General features: G+C 34.2%; 1 protein-coding gene across 4 annotated transcripts in view; it reads right to left on the bottom strand.

The window, feature by feature from the left end:
• Positions 1-26,166, bottom strand: part of LOC145239997 (E3 ubiquitin-protein ligase SIAH1A-like) — a 179,544-nt gene that overhangs the window by 114,727 nt on the left and 38,651 nt on the right. The gene's annotated exons all lie outside the window — the stretch shown is intronic.

The following is a 26,166-nucleotide window of genomic DNA, read 5'->3' as shown; positions in this document are numbered from 1 at the left end:
TTTTTTTAAATATATATGGCAATAAACTACACAAAATGTTCTACGTTTCATTCCCGTAAGGACTCATCAGGAAAATTCTGCATAACTGAATGGCCATACATTTCCATAACTTACTACCTAGCTCTACTCATATATTAAGCACTGTTGAAGTAAATGATCAATATGTTAGTCAAAATTTCAAAACCAGAACATGTATTTAGTTGTCAATCATAATATTTATATTTTTTTATGAAGTCTTACACTCGTTTCATTGAATAGCAAAAGTTCAGTGTACAACTCATCAGAGACAAAAATATACTTTTCAGAAAATAAAGATTTTATTTTTTCCCCTTCTTGTAATGAAAAATATTTCGTAAGTAAAAAAAAAAAAACGTTGATAAAAGTTAGAGATATTTAATATTCGCAGAAACATAACTAAAAACACTTCCTTAATGCAGTGTTTATAGTCACCCACCCCAAAGAAATGCCATTGAATTCGATCCATGTGTATGGAATCGGTCTTTTGCTTTCATCTTTTATTATTGAGATATAAAAGTCGGTTTGCCTCCAACTCCACACTCGACCCTGCGAACGACCCTCTCCCTGACTTTCCTTTGCAGACAGACGCCACACTAGATGATCTGGAAATCACCCCTTCTCAGGTGCATACTATCATAAAAAATCTTGACACTTCAAAAGCATGTGGACCTGATCTCATCCCGGCTGTGCTATTAAAAAAATGCTCAGCCCAAGTAGCTCCCGTTCTCTCCTAACTTTACAACAAATGCCTTAATGAATCTTGCTTTCCTGCCTGATGGAAAACTGCTTCTGTGGTACCAGTTTTCAAGAATTCTGGCGAAAAAACTGACCCAGAAAATTATCACCCCATTAGCCTCCTCCCACTTTTTGCCAAAATATTTGAGTCCATAATTAACCAAGCTCTAGTACAACAGCTTACAGATGCTAAACTTCTAACCGACCAACAATATGGATTTAGGCAAGCCCATTCCACAACAGACATCCTAACTGTAATCTCAGAACGTATATACCATTTACTGAACAAAGCAGGAGAGGGTAGAGCGGTAGCTCTAGATATATATAAGGCTTTTGACAGGGTATGGCATGAAGGTCTTCTCAGGAAAATCAGATCATACGGTATCACTGGAAGAATACTTAAAATAATCAAATCCTCCTTAGAGAAGAGAAAAATCCAGGTTGTCCTCGACGGTCGTACATCTAAACAATATGATATAAATGCAGGAGTGCCTCAAGGGTCTATCCTTGGACCTCTATTATTCCTAATATTCATAAATGACCTCCCTGACAATATTGTGAGATGGGTATATATGCTGATGACACCACACTCTGTAGCAGACATGACAGGAAAACAAATGAACACATATCTAACGAAATGGCAGAAACACTAGAGGATGACCTCTGATCTGTAGTGGAATGGGGACAAAAATGGATGGTCACATTCAATGCTGCCAAGACTAAACTTGTTTCCTTCAATAATTACAAGAAACCTTCTCTACCACCAATAGCAATGGCCAAACACTCCTTATCTGAACCTACATCTTTTAAACTCCTCGGCCTAATGTTCACAGGAAACATGAGTTGGAACAATTACATTGAGACTATTGCCAGGACCGCTGCGAAGAAAGTAGGTTCTTTCTACTATGCTAGAAAGCTACTAATTGCCGAAAGTATCCTGTACCTCTATAAGGCCACCATTCGCCCATGTATGGAGTATTGCTGTCATATTTGGGCTGGTGCATCTGCTACTAGTCTCTCCCTCTTAGACAAGGTTCAAAAGAGACTTGCCAACCGGATAGGTCCTGAACTGTCATCTAAGCTTCAGCCTCTGTCCCATTGACGGAATGTTGCATCCCTCTGCCTGTTCTACAGGTACTTTAACGGTGAATGCACTGTCGAAGTGCAACCACTTGTACCCCTCCTCAACGTAAATACCTCCGACAAGCAGCTAAATCCCACCTCTTCACAGAGATCCCTAGATGTAAGAGAGCCTTCTACTCCAGTAGTTTCTTCCACAGAACTACTAGACTTTTGAATTCCCTTTCAGGTCCCTGCTTCCCCCAACTGTATTGACATGCAGAAGTTAAAGTATAACGTGAACCGAAACTTTGCTGCCCAACTCCCTACATAGTACCCCTGTAGGTTATATCCCTGATAGTAGTCCCTTACATCAAAGTGGCAATGTGCCTTGTTTGGGATGAAAATGTAATAAAATATATATGACCCATCAACATGAATCGTGAATTAAGTGTGGAATCTGTAAAAATATCGGAATCGTTCGATCACTAATATCATTTGGAAGCATATGATGGGACGATTCCAATATTTATGCATACGAATACTATTCTTTCTGGTCTTCCATTACCTCAATCTCGATCCTTAAACCCCCCCCACATCCTTTCCCATATCTTAACACTTAATCTGCACCCCTATTGGGTCTTATCTACATACAACCAAATCTTATTTTTCACAACATTTGACGGAACCTCCTGATATTAACTTTCTGTGACGAGGAAGACCTGACATTTTTACTGCAAACTTTGCTTTCATATAAGCCGTATCGCCTGAAGGTCTCTAGTTACTGGTAACTAGCTAACCGAAACATACCCATGACTGTAGCAACATATTACTACTTATGTAGAAACAAAGAGTGTATATACACGTATATTAGTGATGGGACGATTCCAATATTTTTCCAGATTCCAATACAATTCCAATTCAGATTCTTTATAAATCTCTAAATATTTAATAGAGTTGTTATTTTTTCTGTAAACACATCAAATGTGCAGATATTTTCTGAAACATAAAAATACACTTGGAGATGACCTATAAATTTTTGTTTTTCTGGTTGTTTACAATCAATAAATATTTAGTATTTTAACACTACTATCGACTGGAAAAGGTTTTATTTTAAACAAAATCAAACAAAAAAGACAATTAAAAGAATCTTTTTGGCATCGGAAAATAGACACAAATTTTCCCAGATTCTGATAATCCCAAAAGTTCTGAATTTTACGATTCCCGATTAATCGTCCCAATACTATATACACACACTGCACACACACACACAAAAAAAAAACATTAGAAGAAAAAAATCCGAAAACTGGTAAAAAATAAATTCCTCAAACAGAACAGTTTGTTACCATTTCTGTCATTTTATGAAGATAACGCAAATGTTTGTGGTTCCAGGTTTGAAGCAGAAGTGCACAGTGGTCATTATTGATTCATGGAGAAACAATGTTAGGTATGTCTGAAGAGAAGAGGAGGGGAGGTGGATAAATTTATATTGTCACTTTATTAGTAACTTATCCCACTCATTGGACCCCACATTTAAACTTGAACATCATAAAATGTAGAAAAAAAAATTAAATTAAAAAAATACATTATGTTAGGGACTAGGTGCAAAAAAAGACATACGGTTCCTCATTTTATTCCGGGCAACACCGAGTAGTCCTGCTAGTAATTTAAACGAGCAATCCTCAGAATGTAGAGAGATAGAGAGAAAAGAAAGAAAAAAAATCAATAGGAAATTTATAGAATACCTTAAATGGAATTCTTTTTTCAATGCACCTATTTAGTAATATCCCTGTCATCCCCACCCCCAAGTGCGTTGTTGCCTGCAGGGGTAGATTCTTCTGGTATAAGCAGGAATTTCCTTTCAACAGCAGGTATTTTAAAATGCAGAGCAGAAAGCATACAACTTATACAAACATTGACACAAGATAAATAAAGGGGGAGGGGGGGGTGTTTATTTTTCTGATAAATAAAATTCATGATCACTATTAAAAAAAAAAAAAAGGAAATTAATCGAGATTTCTTTTAATGTTCTATTTATATTTGTTATCTGAAACGTCCACTTATATTTATAAATAAATCATTAAAATAAAATAGAACTGTGTTCTTTTATACAACAGGAGCACACATTTTTTTGATTTTAAATACAAATCAACCACACTACTTGATTTGTGCCTTTAAACTTTAATTCAAGGCTGAATTATTTTTTTAATACAAAAGTCTAAAGATTCAAAATCACTTTAATCCATTATTAATAAATTTCTTTTAATCCATCATTAATATATATTTTTCAATCCATCATTAATATATTTTTCAATCCATTATTAATATATATTTTTTAATCCATTATTAATATATATTTTTTAATCCATTATTAATATATATTTTTTTTAAATCCATTATTAATATATATTTTTTAATCCATTATTAATATATATTTTTTTAAAATCCATTATTAATATATATTTTTCAATCCATCAATATATATTTTTCAATCCATTATTAATATATATTTTTAATCCATTATTAATATATATTTTTTAATCCATTATTAATATATATTTTTTAATCCTTTATTAAATATATTTTTTTAATCCATTATTAATATATTTTTTTAATCCATTATTAATATAATCTTTTAGGGCTGACAATGTTTATTTTATGAATGGGTGAAATTAAAAAATAATTTTAAAGCCTATAAAACTGTCAGCAATAAATTAATTTCACACGAGTCAATTATTTTTCATTTTTTAAACAAAATCTACAATTTGTTAAAATATATTAAATTTAAATTGCACCCCCCAACTATTTAAAAAATAACATTGATAAATTGTAGCTATTAAATTCTCAGTTTAACAATTATTACATATTAGACTTCGTTTCAGGTGTTCCTTCATCTTCTGTCAACTGATCCTCCGTTACCTAAATTGTTCTACATCTACTAATCCAAGAACTTGCATCTACAATACACATGTATTCTTTCAGTGTGGGTCCTGGATATGACCTCAAACTATATCCGATGGTGAGGCCTTACCTTGCGGCCCTTGGGGAGTGTGGGGCCACCCTTTAATTGCAATTGCTCCCAGGTCCACTCTGACCCGGAGTGGTAGTACCTGTTAGGGTCCCAACTATGGGTTAAATAGAATCTGACTTAAAAAAAAAAAAAAAAAAATATATATATATATATATATATACACTCCATTAAAAATCGTTGCTCAAAATAACTAGATTCGGCATTAAATAACCTGAGAAAGGTTGATATGCCGTAAAACGAAAACAACCAAAATCTTTCAGTGTGGTCATACCAACAAAGTCTCCTGCTCGGCACATATCTTCCTATACTCTGCAGATTTAATCACCTGAGCTCATCAGAATAAGTATTTTTAAACTTGCATCACGTATTCATTATGTTATGCTTCTCCTCGTAACACACCTCCAACCTTAACTAGCCAGGTTTCATTTCCATGCATCATTACATTGCATACACATGCCTAATAGACTTTCATTGATCAACAATGAAATTAAAATCGCCGATAATTTATGAATATTTTTTTAAGTAAAAAAACAAAAAATATGCTTAGAAATTAATTTTAAATCACCAAAAAATAATAATAATAATAATTCTGATTTTGTTCACCGACATCTCCCTGAAAAGAGATGAGATTCATTCTCATAGAAGAGAGCACTGACCAAACATCCGGTGGACAAGTGCCAAGAGAACTGGGACCTTGGGGAGGCTTATTGCCACTATGATTCCAGTGGAGACCAATGGCCACTACTAGCGAGAAATCAATGGTAAGCGGCTGCTGCAATAATGCAAATTCATTTGCAAATGTTATCGAAAGTTGTGAACAGTTCTGGAAATCTGGGGAGACTTATCACTCAGGTTCCAGGGAACACCACAGGTTGTTCTCAAGGAGAGTTCCCTTTTGACCTGTGTGAAAGGTCTTTGGGAGCCAGTAATAAGTGATAATAATAATAGTAGTAGTAGTAATAATAGTAATAATAATAATTATGATGATAATAATAATAATGATAATAATAAATGTTAATGGCCTTTTGTTATTTGCATTCTTTAGATTTTATTCACACACACACACACACACACACACACAGTACTAGACTTCCTTGGATACAAAAATCGGCAGAGTTTTAATGCATGACGTCACCTATTTTGTTACTTCAGCAATTTGACCTCAGAAACAATTTCTTCCTAGTGTCTGCAACCGATTTTAGTGGATGACATCATAAAGGATTTTCCTGGTGTCTTCCAACATCATCCCTTTGTCAGTTTGATTGGCACAGATCACAATGAACAGCCCAGAACGGTTTGTTGTCGTCGCTCTGGAATGGCATACTAGAAAGCCTTTCCAGGGGGTCCACATAGTTCATCTACATAAATCATAAAGGATCACTTCCATCCCTTCTGATCTGATGGAGGACATCATACAAAATGGCCACGTCTCTCTATTCTGTCCAGATTTAATCTTCGTGACGTCATTGCATTTTTTTTTTTTTTTTACTCACCTTCATCCCAAACAAGGCATGTTGGACGTAAGGGGCTACTAATTGGGACCATGCTTAGGAAAGATTAGCAAGATGTTGGTTTACATTACATTTAAACTTTTACATATCAGTACAATCAGAGAAGCAGGTAGCAGGAAGGGAATTCCAAAGTCTAGCTGTTTGAGAGAAGAAACTATTCGAGTAGTAATTATTCTGGCATTTAGGGACTTCACTGAAGGGGTGTGATTTTGTTGCTAAGCAGGTTTATCATACATTGATGGGACAGAGCACATTCCATTAAAATATTTGTAAAACAGGCACAGAGACGCAACACTGTGGCGATGGGACAGGGCTTGGAGCCTAGCTGATAAACTGGAGCATGTCTAAGATTTGCAGGACACACCTTGTTTGCATATTTCACTGCAAAACCGAATCTCAGCTCTCGCCGTTTAGGTTTCACTTCCATGTCTCACACTGTGTACACATGCCTGATAGACTATTCTTTTGATTGACGACGATAAGATCCACAAAGTTTGGGGAATGAATTTTAAGATGACTAGCAGTTGTATATGAATCCAGACAAAGCCATTCGAGGTTCATGAAGCGTAAGTGTATGTAATATTAAGTTAACTACATTTTTTCTCGCCCTAGACAATTTTCTCAACAGGTAATCATTTGTTATTGATTAATTAAAAAACCTCTCCCCCAATTTAGATTGCAATCAGCGGTTGGACAACAACAAAACATCACTTGGGCATTTGATGAAACCAGGCAGGCAGACACAGTAATATATATATATATATATAAAGTAGTACTATGTGTGTGCGTCCAACTCTCCTACAGCTCACACCATTGGACTGATCATGACCAAACCTGGCATGATGATGGTCTCTCACCTAGGGATGGTGGGCACCATTTTTCAAGGTTACGATCATAGTCGATGTATATATACTCTCCTACAGCCCACACCATTGTATCGATCACGACCAAACCTCACATGATGGTCTCTGACCTAGAGATGGTGTACACTATATTTCAAAGTCAAGATCAAAGGTTAAGGTTGGAATGTTACTGTATGCTCGGGTATCCAGTAAAATCCCACATGCAGTGTAGGTATCTTTGCTAGTTGTCACTAAAAAGACATACGCAGAGTATTCAACATTCACTTGCAATCGTCACACACAACATACAAGAAGTATACAATTTCATGATCATAATAAATTGTATCACAATAGGAGACGGAGAGAACTTGAATGCCTACTAGACACTATCCTCCAGTGTCCAAGTTCTCACTGTACAATGGTTTGTCAGAATAACCTGGCATAAGAATACTTTTCCCTAAAAGTAAACCTTGACTAAATATTCAAAATCACATAGTATTCGTGGCCCAAATAAGATCTCAGTATGGCTTTTACCAGGAATGCTGCACCTTCTCCAAATGATGTAACCTCAAGTAACAGCAAAACACTGGATACTCCACCAGACTAGATAAATTTTTGTCCTAGGATCTAGCAAGACCAAGAGGCTACAAGATATACTATATGATATTTAAATGGTAAATTGGGGGAGAGGCAATAAATGTTAACTTCTTTACTAACCCAACATTTGAGATGTGAAGTAGATTTAACGAGATATTTGAATATCCGCAGCTCATATAGAAATTAAGTGTTAGCCCACTAGGAAAGGGACACTTGATTTTTGAGAACTTCAACTTAAGTAAAATAAAAAAGAAAGAAAAGAAAAGGCAAGTTTATATAATACAAGATATCATAGATAAGATTTAGTCAACCATAAAATATCTTTTTCTCTTCATATTGATTTATTATTCGTATTGTTTGGACTACTGTTCTTATCTCGAATGTTATTTTCACAACGTTCCAGTCAATGTAAACTTCGACCTTCTTCAGGCATATCTTGAACTTGGGAATTTGTACAGAATTTTGAATGGAACCCTTTGTTTCATCAGCTATGAGTCGATAGAAGCCCTAAGTAATTTGCAAGAATCCATGGCATAGTGGATAAAGTACTTGGTAAAGTTTAGTTCTAAGTTATTCTTCTGGAGGTTAAAGGTTTAATCCTCGGGGTTGGCGACAATCAAATACAATTGCAAATTACTTAGGACCTACCCAGTCATGGCCGACATAATGCAAGCATGCTAACTCTGTGGATTAAATAAGATTCCATTTGAAATTTCCTGCAGATTTCTGAATTTGAAAGAAAGATTTTCAAGTTCTCAAAGATACACCTGAAGCAGGTTGGAGGTTATATCTACCGAAACGTTAGAATAAACATTCAAAAGGAGAAAAATAATACGAATAATCATTGATTATTCGTATTATTTTTCTCCTCATCTTAAAAATTCAGAAACATCTTTTTCTTTTTTTAGCCTTACATTAATCCGATGGGGTTGGTTTGTCACCCCAATTTTGCTTAAGTGCTCTTAATTCCTAGTTGGCAACTTATTTTCCCCCCTCCAAATACTCTCCTGACTCAATGAAGGTATAGCACACGTGGTATGGCGCAGTTGTATCTCAGTTTTCTTTGATAAATCAGATTGAAAATGTTTCGTTTTTCTTGCTAATTCAATTTATGGAAACATTTTGTGTGCATCACAGATATTAAAAAATAACAAACTGGTGTATCCTGTGGGTATTTTTAAATAAATGTGATATAAATCTAAGATTTTTAAATTTTTCTTTAGTTTAATAATTTATTAGATTATTTTATAATAATATTAACAAGCTACATGTCATTTAAACGGTTCAACAGAGACTAGATATATTCTAAACCAGCAGGATAACTATCTTACAAAATGATAACACTATAAACATTTTTGTATTGAGGTTGGGAACATCCAAATGACTAAGGCAGGATTAATAATTATTAAAAAGTTACAATAATACATAATCATGTTTATTAAAAAAATGTTAATGATATATAATCATCATATTTATTAAAAAGTGTTACAATGATACATAATCATATTCATTAAAAAATGTTACAATGATATATATAATCATTATATTCATTAAAAAATGTTACAATGATATATATAATCATTATATTCATTAAAAAATGTTACAATGATATATATAATCATTATATTCATTAAAAAATGTTACAATGATATATATAATCATTATATTCATTAAAAAATGTTACAATGATATATATAATCATTATATTCATTAAAAAATGTTACAATGATATATATAATCATTATATTCATTAAAAAATGTTACAATGATATATATAATCATTACATTAATTAAAAAATGTTACAATGATATATATAATCATTACATTAATTAAAAAATGTTACAATGATATATATAATCATTACATTAATTAAAAAATGTTACAATGATATATATAATCATTACATTAATTAAAAAATGTTACAATGATATATAATCATTACATTAATTAAAAAATGTTACAATGATATATGATCATTACATTAATTAAAAAATGTTACAATGATATATAATCATTACATTAATTAAAAAATGTTACAATGATATATAATCATTACATTAATTAAAAAATGTTACAATGATATATAATCATTAAAAAATGTTAAAATGATATATATGATCATTATATTCAATTTAATGTCCATTTTACATGCTGGCACATGTTGAATAATTTATTGAAATTGACTGCCAAACTAGTATATCTCTGTTCAAGTCTTTAATTATCCTTCCTTTTCTCAAGTTCATTCTTCTCACGTTCTCCAGGTATTCTTGGCCTCCCTGTGAAAATTGACCTTGCTTCTTCAACTGTTCTACATCTATTAACCTAAGAACTCTCATCCATTCTTTTAATGTGGCTATACCATCAAAGTCTCCTGGTCTATACATCATCAGATTTAAGTATATCTTTAAGATTCACATTTCTGATCCATCATATCACTCTTCTATCAGCTATCTCTATGCAACGCATGTCCACAACAACCCTCACAGGCCAGTTTCACTTCAATATTTATATTCTGGGTGTAGTCTTCTTCCTTTTCTATTAAATAAGGATCAGTTGTCTGTGTGTTTATATGCCCGCTAAAAACTTGTCATTTGCATTGAACCAGCATGAACCTGGTACTGTTACAAAGAGCGATCTCTCCAATACATGATATCGAAAAATTAGAAAAAACAAAAACAAAAAAAAAAATCGTCAATTATTTCATGTAGTAATGTCATTTTGTTTGAAGAGGAGGGGTCAAGTAAAAATCTTGGTTTCGACACTGTTATTCGCGCATGCACAAATGGTCGATTTGCCGTTTCATTTTAAAAGGCCAAATTTGCAATGTAATAACATCAGTGACGTCTTGGTCAGATCTTTAGCATGTTCACTTACAAACTCAACTTTTGCAAGTTCGCATCCAGCATGCTGCATTGTTTTTTTCTTTAAATAATGTTTTCTCTCTCCTATCTTTTAAAATTCTCAACTTTCTTACACACACACACACACACACACACACACACCATTTTTTCTTATTTTTAATAACATAAGTTTCAAAGTTCTGTTTGTTTGTTTTTTTTAATAATTGTCTATTATAATAATATATACAAAATCTTCATGAATTAAAATATCATATTTAACCATATTTTACAACTGGGCAACACCAGCCACCTCCCCCCTACTCTATTATATAAAGGGCAAATGTCTGTGTTTGTCTGCTAAAAAAACTTTTCTAATACGCATCAGACTGGGTTGAAACTGGTATCATCTTGAAGGCCAATGCCCCAGAGTCATATATGAAAATTAGAAAAAAATGATTAATTCTGCGGTGGTCAACTGGATCACTTTTTGAAAGGGAGGTCAGTTTTTCACATTTTTTTTTTTTTTTTTTGCAAGTCACACACACACATTAAAGTAATGTTTAAAGCACTTATTTTGCAATGCTATGACGTCATAAACACTCATGGCCGGGTGGGCAAAGATGTTTGTCCGTTAGTTTTTGCCTTCTTTCCCTCTTGCACGTTTCCCATTAGAGCTTGGCAACTGCAGCTCTTTTTTTCAGTTACAGTCACTCCCTGCTATTTTGATTGAAAGAAAAATTGTTTTGATTTTATTGGGGGGGGGTCCAGCATACAGACAACGTTGGGCATCCACCTGCTAGTCTATTATATAAAGGGCAATTGTTTGTTTGTAGTATTGTTGAGCTAAAACTCGTAAACTACAAATTAAGCACCCACAAAGTTATTTTCTTGATTGGCGTTACCTTGGATGAGTAATATCTAAAATTCAGAAAAAAAAAAAAAAAATGAATTCTTTCACCCTAAACAGGTGCAAATTTTATCAGAAATGGGGGGGGGGTCTGTTTTCTAGCCACTAACTAAAGAGGAGCAATTCTGATTTTTTTTTTTTCCTTCATAAAATTAATTCCCTTATATTGACTCATTCCTAGAGTTGTCTGTGCTTATATGTATGTCCAGAGAGAGGAATGGGCTGAACAGAGAAGAAAAAGAGGTGGGGAGAGGTAACTCCGAGTAGTAAGTGATAAAACTGAAAATTATTTTAAAAACAAATTAAATTTCTTTTCAAACATTTTTCTCAGATTCTCCCTCCTTCTTTCTCTTTTCTCTCACAAGTGTAACATAGCGCATAAGGTACACATGTAAGAAAATCAGTAGCAGCTGTAGGCTAGCTGTCAAGCAAAAATATTAGCAGCAGCAGCTGTCTTAGCACATATGCAAATGAAGCACCTGAAGAAGAAGTAGAGAAAAAGGAAAAGACAAAAAGGGCAGCACATGGTCTAGCAAAAAAAAAAAAAAAAAAAAAAAAAAGAAGCAAGTTGTGTGTCAGGCAAGATGGAAATGCAAAGTTGAGGGCGAAAAAGCACTGGCTAACGGGCAGCACAAGGTGGCGGGAAAAGAGACTTTTAAAAAGCACAAGATATGGCAGAGTGTTGTAAAACATGTGCAAATAAAAAAACTTTTGAAAGATATTGAAAATTGTTATTTTGTAACTATGAATAAATGCATTTCATTTGCTCTTAAAAAAATGATGAGTCAGATTTTTTTTTTTTTTTTTGGTTTGTTCCTTTGGGATGATGTACCAGACAACGTGTGAGTCTGAATGGTTCAAATAACGGCCATGGTTACACGACTGGTTTTATAGAGTAGAGGACTATTATTCATTTTGTCATAATACATGCAGTGTTGCTTGCTATACATATATTCACTACGTGTGAATAACACGCTCTCGTATTTCTTGTTATTCAGGTATCCAATAAACCGTTGGTCATTGCGACATGCCAAAACGTAAACAATACTTATCTATAAAAAGAAATCCAAGTGCTGTTTGATATATGTTCAGTGTTGTTTATGAAACAACTAGCAGCCCATAAAAAATAAGTAACTCTTACACTATTTTGATACCTGTTGACTGCAAGAGAAGAAATGACTTCTTTTTTTTATCATGACTAGTTCAGGTCAACACTGAATCTGATTATGTGAGATTTTGTAAGTGCATTTTGTACATTTTTTTTTTTTTTTCTTTTTCACTTTTAATCATCCTGACAGATGGAGACACACTTCCTTTATAGAATAAACCGGTGGGTGGGGGTGGGTAGCAAGGCTTTGCCTCGTCATAAAATACGCTTATATATGATATTTGAATTTGTTCAGGTTTTGCATAAATTATTACAGAGTCGGGATTTCAAAAGTGTCAAAAAAAAAAAAAAAAAAAAAAAAAGTATTTGGATGCCATCAGCTAGAATCGAAACCGAAAGCAAAACGAAAATATTCAAAGCCGGTGATGTTACCACTGTGACAATTTTAACTGGGTAAAGACACCTAAAAGAACGGTTCATAAAAAATTCCAATCATTTGAGGCCCCAAGAAGCGCCACTCTGTGACTTAGTTTTGGGGGAGATAGAATTGGAAAATATGGAGACAGACAGTCTTTTAGATTAGTTGCCCCCCCCCCTTTTCTGGTCGGTCTGTCACGTCTAAATTTTTTTAAGAGATTTTAAATATCACTCACATGTGAACCTTAGAAAAATTGGCACATAAGTAATGAGAATATACGTTTCATATTTGTATTCGATGGGCTCAAAGTTTCCAAGTTATTTTTGAAAGGTCAGATAAGTTTAAGATAGCAATTTCATCGCTGGGTGCTCATTAAATAGTTGTATCTCAAGAATGGGTCCATTTTTATTTATTTTTGTTAAAAAAAAATAAACAAATAAAAATTATTTATTTTTATTTATTATAAACGCTGAGAATATGAAAAGAGAGTGTTTTTTTTTGTTATTTTTTTTTTATTATACAAATAAGGATTTGAAATGTATACAAAGTTCAGTCAATATCAAATTGACTTGTGTGGGTGGAAATTTTTGGAAAGGAAGAAAAAAAAATCCATAGAGATTCTAGTTTTTTTTTTTTTTTTGCAACTTCTACTTGGCATCAAATCAGACCATTTGTGAACTTTTTGTGGTAGTTGTTGCACGATAATTTTGAGACTATAAATATCGAATGGTTCATACTTTCTTTGCCCCTCCTGTTATAGATCTACAAACTTAGACAAAAGTAATTGCCAGTGTTCAGATAACGACAGTATGGATATGACGGTGACTAAGTGGTTAACGATACTGACTAGCAACCTGGGTATGCCAAGTTCAAATTCAGGTCATTCCACAGAAACACTTTCACTTAGGGATGTTGGCAACCTTCACGTGATTCCTCCTATAAGTATCTGACATCCTTCTAGAAAGAATTCTTAATAGAAAGATATCGGAAAAATGAATGCCAGCAAAATCTCAACAATAGTGAAACAGTGCATTGCTTGCCATTTGCGAAAGGAAAAGTTTATCGATTAAAAATGTACAGATCTTGGAATGAGAAAAATGAAACTAACTTTTGAACAAATACTACACGTTGCTCAGCAACAACCGAAACGATATACACTATAAATCAAAGCTGTGGAGTCAGGTTAGAGTTAAGAGTTGGAGAAGTGTCTGATTTCTAATAAAAAATAAAATAAATAAAAATAAAAACTGAAAAATGCTTATATATATATATATATATATATATATATATATATTATTATACTGTTGGTAGAATTTTTCAGTAACTCATAACAACAACACAATATGTCATTCCAAAGAGTGCTCAATGCATGAAACAGAGCAATATATATATCTTAAAAGCCAATGAAACAAACAAATAATCGATTTATTATACAATTTTATTTTACTTACAGTATGTGTTGCTGGGGTTCGAATTTCTCGACTGGCATTAATCGTGACACCCTGCACTGATGATTCCCAAAAGGATGAAACACTAGTGTCTGTAGGTATTTAATAATTATATATATAACAAAAAAAACAAAAAAACAATTTGATTCAGGGAATCTTAAAGAGGACGACCCCCTCTGGTGTGTTTGTGGTATTGTGGTGAATGATAAGCCTAGCTAGGATTAGCATAAACCAAACAAAAAAGGTAAAGTGATGAGGATGATTAAAGACGCCCCCCCCCCGTGTCTCCCCACTTTTTGAGTGGCCTTGCGCCTGATTTTTTTGTTTTTCTGTTTTGTTTTTTGTAATATTTCATGAAAATAAAAAATATATTACTTAAAAACTGTCTCATTCAATATTGGCCAACTTTTAAAAAAAAAAAAAAAAAAAAAAAAAAGAAGAATTTTATTTTGAAACAAAGTTGAATTAACAGTTTTGAAAAATATGTGCATCCTCTTCAAAAATAAAAACCTTAGTAATAATTCTAGTTGGTGCGAACAAATTTTTGGTTTTCTCGAAGTAGATTCTCATAAGCATAAGGATTCTGAAACTACATCACTCAGTATACCCCATCATCATATTGTAGGAATCCAAAGATTGCATTATTGGCATTGGTTTCCCTGATATATTTCTAGTCCAATTTCTTTTTTAAGATATCAGGATTGTGAGAAGAACCATGTGAAAATTGCCAACATTCTAAGTGAAAGTGATTTTTGTGAAACAAACTTGATTCAAACTGGAGACATCCAGGTCATTAGTTTATGCTGTTAACCAAGAGAAGTATATTTCATTTTGATCAAAAAGAAAACAATATTGAGCAGTTTGCATTCACGCTTGACATTTATAAAAAAAGAAAATACATTTTACGTATAACTTGATTTTTGAAATATGATAGTTTCATTTTATTATGGGTATATACTTAAAATAAAAGATACTTAGATCAAGTTGTGATTTTTGGAATATGATATTCTTGTTTTGCCACAGACAAAGATTATACAGATTTTTCCTTTTTTTTTTTTTTTTTAATATAGAGGGAATTCTGGACAAGAACCAAAATTTAATTTAAAAAAAAAAAAAAAAAAAAAGAAGAGAAGAGGGCGTTATAAAGATCCAGCAAATATGTTGGATATAGATCAGATTTGATTATCTTATTTGCCCTCAATACAAGAGGTTAGATCAGGTGTGGGTTCGTGAAAGTGCTTTTGGGGAAACAACTGGATTCAAACTCGCCACATACAAATGTTCAGCTTATATCATTAACCATGTAGCCACGATTACTCCCACCACAAGAGAATTAGTTATAGCACTAAAAATCTTGTATTTTTATTTAAAAAAAACCCTGAAACCTCTACAAATAGTACAATAACATTATTATCAACTAGTCCTTAAAAAAGAAAAAGAAAAAAATATCTTGCCAACAATCTGTGCAACTTTTCAACACTGTTACTAACATTTACGAAATGCCAACGATGACTCGCAATCCGTTACAAATCTAGTCATCAATAACTTTAAAATCTTAACTCACAGCATGTATTTTCATTATGAAAACAAGAATTTATTCTTAACTAGATAAATAGCTAGTAGTTCATTTGAGTCATAAAAATGTATTAAAATATAAAAACCATGATTTTCTATAAAAAAAAAAAAAAAATCCAAATTTCTACATTAATAAAATCGTGACCATTTGTCGCATGCATGTATTTTTTTATACTCAAGGATAAGGGTTAAAGAGTGTACAGTAGAAGTTGGTCAATATAGTAATCATTAGTAATGAAAATTTGGTAAATTTAATAACTTATATGGAACGGCTCATCAAGAACTTATTTACCTTAGACTTGAACACAACCATATTGTAGTCAGCCAGAAAGCAGGAAAACGGAAGACAATTCCACAGGCGTGCAGTTCTAAGAAAGAAGCTTTGTTCATGGAATCTATGTTTAGGTTTAGGCACAGATAAAGAGTGGGGGAAATTATTGATAGTGTTTACAGCTAGACGAGTGTTTCTTGTGAAAGTTTGGCGAGGGGGGACCATAGATTGAAGCTCAGTTGAACACTTTCCATGAAAATAACGATACATCAGAGACAAACTCGCAACATCTCTTCTGTGAGATAGAGGTTGTAAGGAGGAGAAAAGGACATCTCCTACGAGGCTACGAAGTCTATTTTGAACTCTATCAAGGCAGGACAAGTCCTTTCTAGCAGCTCCTGCCCAGATGTGGCAACAGTATTCCATCCTTGGACGTACCTGGCTCTTATATAGATAGAGAATAGCATCAGCAGTGAGATATCTACTGGATCGATAGAAAGATCCCACCATTTTTCCAGCGGCCTTGGCAACAGATTTGATATACGTGTTCCATTTAAGATCAGGAGTAATGGTCAAGCCCAGAAGCTTGTCAAAACTTGAGGCCTCCTGAAGACGAGAGCCATTCATTTCAATTGATGACAAATGTGGATTAAAATGTTGATGATGTAAAGAGAGAAGCTTGGTTTTAGATGCATTAAAAGTAACCAGCCACTCCTTTCCCCATTGTACTACATGCTCAAGATCAGAGGAGAGAGAATTGGAGAGTACTTGCTCGTTTACTGTCTTAGATGTGGTACCATAAATGGTAGTGTCGTCAGCATAAATGTCTACAAATGATGTAAGGATATGATTTGGAAGATCATTAATGTAGATCAGGAAAAGAGTTGGGCCCAGGATGGATCCCTGAGGGACACCGGCATTAATACGGAGAGCTTCTGATTTTTGCCCCTCAACTACTACTCTTATGAACCTATCAGAAAGAAATGATTTAATAATTGAGAAGACTTTTCCAGCTATACCATAGCTAGCGATCTTATGAAGTAAACCTTTATGCCATACCCTATCAAAGGCTTTAGATATGTCAAGAGCAATTGCCCTAGAAAGATTGCCACCGTCGAGAGATTTGCTAATCCTATGCGATATAACTGTAAGGACATCTGCTGTAGATCTAGCAGAACGGAAACCATATTGAGTGTCACTAAGAAGGTTATTTTTGTTGAGATGTTTGATTACTTCTGTATTTAACACAGATTCTAGCAACTTACTCATGACGCACAGGAGACTTATTGGCCTGTACTGAGAGGGGGATGAGCGATCACCTGAATTCTTAAATACAGGGCATACTGATGAGATTTTCCAGGGAGATGGGAAACTATTCTCCTTAAGACAACGTTTAAACAGTTTTGTAAGTATGGGCGCTAGTTCAGGTTGAAGTTTTTTGAGTACTATAATTGGAATACCATCAGGGCCAGTTGCTTTACTGGAATCAAGGTTTTTGATTAGCTTGGCAACATCACGTACAGATATACGTATATCACATAGCGTGTTTTCTGATACAGGAGGAAATATTGGGGGTTGGCGGTCTTGGTCGCAAAGGGTAGAATTAGCTGCAAAGTTCTTGACAAAGAGTTTGGCTTTGTCTGATGCTGACGAGATTACCTCAGGTCCATTGATAATAGTTGGGATGGAGCACACGCTTCTGTTCAGGATTCTGTTTGCTATTTGCCAAAACTGGTGGGAACCAAGCCGCTGCTCAGCTACTTTGGACTTAACAGATTGAGCATACAACTCTCTTGCGTTCCTTATTACTTTCTTACAATGGTTGCTGGCAGTCCTGAAAATGGCTTTAGTTTCCATACATCTATTACGTTTGAAGCAGTGGAAAAAGTGATTTCTGTGCGCAATGGCAGCAGCACATTCTGGAGAGAACCATGGCTGGCTGTTAGGTTTTTGCTGAAACTTTTTAGAGGGTATGAAATGGTCAATACCTACAATTAACCATTCAGTTAGGTCTAATACTATAGAGGACACATCCTTTTTAAACATGGAATGCAGAGGTAGATCAGATATAAATGTACGGAAGCTATCCCAGTCAGCCTTAGTGTATCGATATACTGTACGATGGAGAGGTACGTCTGGGGACTTATTACATTTCATTTTTATCTTAATTGATACAACAGAGTGGTCGGAAGATCCAAGAGGCGACAGAACAGAAACTGAACATAGTTCAGGGCAAGTTGTGAGAAAAAGGTCTAGTAGGCTCGCATACTGGCTGTCATTATCGGGCACACGGGTAGGTTCCTGAACAATCTGAGTGAGGTCATAGGCAATGGAGAAATCATGACAGAACCTCCCCTCATCATCGGTCTTGTTTGAGTGGGTCAACCATTCGACGTTGTGAACATTGAAGTCTCCACATACGTGAATGTTAGCTGAAGGATAAGTAGAAAGGACTTGGTCAATTTTCTCAGATATGCTTTGAAAGATAGTAACTCCGCTGTTGTGGGGGCGATAGAGAGTAAATATAAATGCAGTAGTGTGAGCTAAAGCAACCCGGAAGCACATATAGGGTAAGTTAGGATCTTCCCTGGAGATGTCCCTCCCACATGGAAAGCTATCTTTAATATAGGCACATATTCCATATGTATATTTCCATGCCAGCGTAACTTCGATAGTTATACATTATTAGTAAATCGGACGATTCTAATATCCCCATTTCTCAATTCTGATACAATTACCAATTTTAATCTATATATATATAAAGGGCAAAAAATGTGTGTGTGTGTGTCTTGCAAAAACTTCCGAAAGACACGTCAGAATGTGACGAAACTGGTATTGCTTTAAACCTCGATCTTTCGGACGACAAATATCGAAAAAATTGGCCAAAAACATTAATTCCTTCACCCTCAACTGGACAGTTTTCTACAAATGGGTTGTTTTTTTTTCATTCAGATTTTTGCAAGTCATCGTCTTCTTTTGATTGATTAGCCTTAATTCCAATATTTGCAATTTCCAGTTTTGCCATGGAGGCATCAGCTAAAACGTTACATTTTTTTTTAACCTTTTTCTCCTTTGTGTTACAGGTTCAAGCCTGCCTGCCTACCTGCCACCAGTTTTTTTTTTCCGGGGGTTCCTTACTACACCACCTGGACACACCCGGGCAACACTGAGTAACCCCACTAGTTCTTTTTAAATTTCTTATACAGTGTGGCCCACTTAAAAGTAGCCCAGAAAAAATAGAGTAGAGAGGAGGAACATTCTTTTGTTTAAATGGCATGCAGCGTTGTTTAAATGGCATGCAGCGTTGTTTAAATGGCATGTAGCATTGTTTAAATGGCATGTAGCATTGTTTAAATGGCATGTAGCGTTGTTTAAATGGCATGTAGCGTTGTTTAAATGGCATGTAGCGTTGTTTAAATGGCATGTAGCGTTGTTTAAATGGCATGTAGCGTTGTTTAAATGGCATGTAGCGTTGTTTAAATGGCATGTAGCGTTGTTTAAATGGCATGTAGCATTGTTTAAATGGCATGTAGCATTGTTTAAATGGCATGTAGCATTGTTTAAATGGCATGTAGCATTGTTTAAATGGCATGTAGCATTGTTTAAATGGCATGTAGCATTGTTTAAATGGCATGTAGCATTGTTTAAATGGCATGTAGCATTGTTTAAATGGCATGTAGCATTGTTTAAATGGCATGTAGCATTGTTTAAATGGCATGTAGCATTGTTTAAATGGCATGTAGCATTGTTTAAATGGCATGTAGCATTGTTTAAATGGCATGCCGCATTGTTTAAATGGCATGCCGCATTGTTTAAATGGCATGCCGCATTGTTTAAATGGCATGCCGCATTGTTTAAATGGCATGCCGCATTGTTTAAATGGCATGCCGCATTGTTTAAATGGCATGCCGCATTGTTTAAATGGCATGCCGCATTGTTTAAATGGCATGCCGCATTGTTTAAATGGCATGTAGCATTGTTTAAATGGCATGTAGCGTTGTTTAAATGGCATGTAGCATTGTTTAAATGGCATGTAGCATTGTTTAAATGGCATGTAGCATTGTTTAAATGGCATGTAGCATTGTTTAAATGGCATGTAGCATTGTTTAAATGGCATGTAGCATTGTTTAAATGGCATGTAGCGTTGTTTAAATGGCATGTAGCATTGTTTAAATGGCATGTAGTGTTAGAAAAGTTGCTGGAAGTGTTCCCCGTTTATGTCTATGCATTTCTGGGCACGTTTAACAACGTTTGCAGATACTGCCCGTAGATCTTCTCTGGTGTTTCTCCTGATAGCGTTGGTAATGTTCTCCTTTAGTTGGTCTAGATTGTGAGGATTATTTGCATAAAATTTTTGTTTTAAAGTCCCCCAAAGATAAAAATCACATGATGACATAAACCTTTGCTTATTGTTCTCTCGTCCATAAACATGTCATGAACTCATGTAAATGATCGGTGAGACGTGTGGCATGTAGCGCCATCTTGTTGGAAAAGGAATTGCATTTTTCCTTGGGGTGTCAGTTAGTCGTTAAGAGAAAGATTAGAGAGATTGGGCCATTTTTAAGTGGGCCACCGCGCGCATATATATATATATATATATATATCCAGAAAGAGAGAAAGAGAAATCTACAGAATTCTTTATTCTTTTTAATTTTCGATTACCATAAAAATGCATGTCATATATGCATATATTTCCACAAATACAAAGATAAATCTGTACCCCCCCTCGCTAGTTTAAGTTTTACTGGTAGTTTAAAACCAAAAAAAGTTATTTTAATAATAGTACAAGCAAAGATAAACATTTTTTGAAAAGTAAAAACCTTGTAAAGGAACAAATTTTTTCAAATATTCAAATATTTCTGATTTTTCAGATTCCTGATTCCAATTAATTATCCCAACACACACACACACACACATTTTTTTTTTTCAACAATCGCTCCAGACAAGGCATGAAGCCACTTGATGCAAGAAGGTAAAAAAAACTCTTCATGGTCAAAAATTAACCAACAATAATTGTTAAAAAACAAAATAAGAGAAGTGAGAATTACAAGGCCATCAAATGCAAACCAGTTTTTTGTTCTTTTTTTTTATTATTTACTATTAATCAATTACCGAAATTAAAAATGCAATGACCTAATCGAATTTTTTTTTTTTTTTTTTACATCCGATTTATAAAAAATTATAAATTTATATCCACCAGAATGCATGTTTGTTCTTTAGTAAATAAGTCAGCCATATTATATTAAAAAAAAAAAAAAAAAATGAAGACGGGGGGAGGGTATTAATCAGTCTGTTACCCTTAAAAATTTCAAAGAAATTTAGAAGCATTTAAGTTGCTAAGAAATTAATTTCTGCTGTAAAATTTTTTTAGCAAACTTTCCTCCATTAAAAATTTTGGAAGTTATTTAAATTCAATCAAAATAAAAATATTTTAATTATATTTCCACTGTTCCATAACAATTTCATTCAATTAGCTAATAATCAACCAATACCATAATTTAACTTGTATAATCTTCTTATAAATAGGAAACAAAACTTCAAGTAGAAAAATGCCTGAGCAATGCAGAGTAAATACTACTAATATAAATCTAATGCTGAATTTTCTGACATCCAGATTTTTAAAAAGTCTATATTTGAAACATTAGAAAGTTTCATCAGATGTCCTGCTAACTTGGCAGGCCAAGAGTAGGCTCGAAGCATTTTTCTTATGGAGAAGTGGTTATAGAGCCAAGTGAATTCACAATTTTCTCTAGTGAGGCATGTCATTAATAGCCCCAACTGTTGAGAAAGCCTTTTTTTTTTTTTTCAAATTACTATTCGATAATTGTTTTTATTATAGTCATGTTTTTTTGTCTTATTTTTTAACTCTTTGCTAGCATTTGTACCATTGGCCATAGTTTTCAGTAAAAGAAAAACATGCTGTATTTTATATCTCTATTTTTTTTTTTCCGTATAAGTGTGTTGCAAATATATAAGGTATTTATAGATTAATTATGCTTTATTTTGAAGAACGTTTGCTTTTCGAGTTGGCCAAAGTGGCACCAGAAAATGAGTGGTAGTCATTTCAAGAGCTTCAAGTCCAAACAACTAGTGTCAAGTACTTCAATGATTCAACCAGAGTTGAACAAGAGAAAGAATAAAGACTCTACTTTGGTTTCTATGGATCTTTTGTGTTCAAAATGATTCTATTTTCTTTCAGTGGGTTTAGATTTGAATCAATTTAAAACAAAGGAAGCATACATGGGTCCCTGTGAGTGCAAGTGAACGAGCCATAAAAAAAAAAAAAAAATTATTAAGTTCAGCATTTGCTCCCGCCCCCATTTAGCCCCAAAAGTCACCAGGGGACGTCAAATCCTGATGAAAATGAACAAACGCTAGTTTTAGGCCTTAACATATGTAAATTTGAGTTCTGCACTATGCAAAAAAAGAAATGACTAAGTCCATTTTCCCCCACCCCACCACCAATTTAGCCCCAAAAGTGCCCATGGCCTTAACATATTTAAATTTGAGTTCAGCACCATGCAAAACTGCTAAATAGACATACACAGAAAATTTGGGACAAATAGGCTAGAATAGTCCCAAAAATGGAGTGTTTTTATTAGCCCTAAAAGAGCCCCTGGGACACACTCAAGAGTTATCGTGAAGTATAGACAAACAAAATTATATAGAAATCAATTAGTTACAACTTTTCAGAAAGTTTTATAAAAATCCAAGGCATCAATTCTTTCTAATAAGCACAAACATGTCAATTTTAGCCATTTTAGCCCAAAAGGAACCCGAGGAAGGGGGGGGAGGGGAACCAGAGATTCTTGGAAAATCCGTTTTTTTTTTTTTTTTTTTTTTTTTTTTACTCATATCATGTTTAATGTTTGTGTAAAATTTCCAAAAATTCCAATGCGTAGTTATTGAGAAAAGTGCGGAGAGTCCAATACAACAATATCATTTTTTTTTTTTTTTTTTAGTCACAATTAGCAAGGCTACCTAATATTTCTCGGAGATATGGATGACAAAATAAGAGTTAAAATGCGTGTGACATGTTTTTATGAGAACTCCCAATAATGATGCAAACTTTTGTAACTGTTTCAAGATAACAGAAAAACTGGGAAAAAAATCAGCAGCTGTAGATTTATTCTGCCTCACCCCTCTCTCATTTGATCTATGGTGGGCAAGCGAATGAATATTAAAAAATAGTTTTTTTTTTTATCATAACCTGCTCAAGGTCATACCAAATCAAAATATGTAAAGTTTGCAAATGTATGTTTGGTAGTTTTTGAGTTTTAGCCAGACAGACAAACAAGTTAGTTTTATATAATAGACTAGACCCTCTGGGCTTAAACAAACTTCACAATATTATTGATATGAATAAATAAAAAGTAAAACTCATTTCCTTTTATGTCAAGTGTGAAAGCAGACCCCACAATATTATTGATATGAATAAATTAAAAGTAAAATTATTAAAAAACAGTATATGATATTTATAGATTTTTATTCATTCATTCATTCATTTAAAAGTGCATAGTTAAAAAAAAAAAAAAAAAAAAAAAAATTATGGCTCCTTTGTCTTTTGGTAAGATATCTGATCTTTCCAACATCAGCACCATTTAACAATGGAAGTTTCATGTAATTATCTCCCTTGAAAGTTTTCAAAATACAAACAGTGCTGCTTATAATATAAGTAAATGTATATAAAATGGATAACACTACAGTATTTAAAAGGATATAACTGAAAACAAAACTGGTTATCTTGAAAGACTGGAAACTGTATACAATTGTGAATTGTCACAAGGCTAAATGGGAAACACAGGGTACAAGCAATTACAGAGGCTTAAAATAAATGGATCAGATCTTCAAAATGATTGGGAGAATAACTGAGCAGCAAATAAAAGTCAAATAAGCAGAGATGAAATGCAGTTTGGCTTTATGCCTAGGCAAAGTACTGCTGGTGCTATATTTATCCGGAGATGCAAAAGAAGTTCCTTGATAAGAAAAAAAAACTTGGACGTAAGGGGCTACTATTTCATACCATGCCTAGGAAAGATTAACAAGATGTTGATTTACATTATATTTAAACTTCTGCATAGCAGTACACTCAGGAATTGGTTTGGTTGCTTTTGTTTGTATCAACCCTTTTCAGGTTATTTAATGCCGAATCCAAAGATTCGGAAGAAAAATTTTTTAATAGAATATATTTGTTGTTTTCAAGTCGGTTTCTATTTAACCCATAGTTGGGACCCTAACAGGTACTACCACTCCGGGTCAGAGTGAACCTGGGAGCAATGGCAATTAAAGGGTGGCTCCACATTCCCCAAAGCCCGCAAGTTGGGACCTCACCACTGGATATAGTTTAAGGTCATATCCAGGACCTACACTCAGGGAAGCAGGAAGAGAATTCAAAGTCCAACTGCCGGAGGGAAGAAACTATTAGAGTAGAAAGCTATCTGCCATTTTGGGACCTCAACAGTGAAGGGGTGAGATTTTGTTGCTAAGTGGGTTTGTCCAGGATATGTACGTCGAGGGGGCACAAGTGCAACGAGTTCATCAGAGCACATTCCATTAAAATATTTGTAAAACAGGCACAGAGATGCAACATTGTGATGATGGGACAGAGGTTGAAGCTTAGTTGACAAAGTGGGACTTATTACATTGAAAACTCTTTTTTGGACCCTATCCAACAGGGAGAGGCTAATGGTAAATGCACCAGCCCAGATGTGGCAACGATACTTCATGTATGTATGAATATTGGCCTTGTAGAGATACAGGATACTCTCATGTTTGAGTAGTCTTTTAGCCCGATAGAGGGAACCCATCATCAGTGCCTCAGAAACATTATTCAGGGAATTTTGCATGGGTTGTCCGGAAGAGATGCTGTATGCTGAGGATTCAATACTCATGTATGATTTCATGGAAGGTCTACTTGTAAAAATCTTGGATGATCTATGGAAAGTGTGAAAGTAAACGTTATAAAGATAAAAATCGTGATCAGTAGTTGAAACCTTTGTTTTTTATGTAATCTTTTTTCATCCCAAATACGATGTATTGCCCCTTGGACGTGAAGGATCATGTCTAACAGGGGACTGTGAAAAGTCGAGCCACAAGATGTTTGTTCACATTACATTTAGACTTTTGCATGTTAGTAGAGTTAGGGAAGCAAGAAACGGGGAAGGAATTCCAGCAGTCTGTGGCAAGAAGCTATTAGAATAGAACGCTTTTTGGTACGTAGGGATCCCAACAGTTAAGGGGTGGAATTTTGCTACTTGTCAGGTTAGTTGAAAGTATGCATGTTGAGAATGCACAAATACTAAAAGTTCAGAGCACATTCCAAAGCTACCAAAAAGGAAGACAGTTCCCCTTCTCAGTTTGTGAAAAGAGAGCTGGGTACAATTCCATTTATTTTTGTTACTCATAAACACTTGGTAGATAGAGAGATGATAACCAGTTTGTGTGCAAAAAGTGTAAGATAATGGAGCTACGAACAAAATATATCTGAATGGTGAAGCTATTGAACCTGTTTAGAGGTTTTGTTACCGTGGTCATACAATTTGAACACGCAAAAGCAACTGGTGCTGGCATAATTGTTAGGGAATAGATAAGGTAAGTTTTTTTTTTTTTTTTTTTTTACAAGGAGGTCACCACTTATCAAGGCCTGGAAGCAACTCAGGGATAAGGGTTATTGCATGTACAGTACGTTGTACGTTAGTGTTGAGATTTCATAAAGTGTCTACTTAAGGGGGCGGTTCATCAGGAATTTGTTTACGTTGGATTTGAAGACATCCAAGTTGTAGTCAGGTGGGAAACGGGCAGACGG

The sequence above is a fragment of the Euprymna scolopes genome, chromosome 19 (genome assembly GCF_053919585.1).
Source record: "Euprymna scolopes isolate OS-2025 chromosome 19, ASM5391958v1, whole genome shotgun sequence".
Lineage (NCBI taxonomy): Eukaryota > Metazoa > Mollusca > Cephalopoda > Sepiida > Sepiolidae > Euprymna > Euprymna scolopes.
Note: the sequence above shows the minus strand (reverse complement) of the source record. Positions and strands in the feature narration are given on the sequence as shown.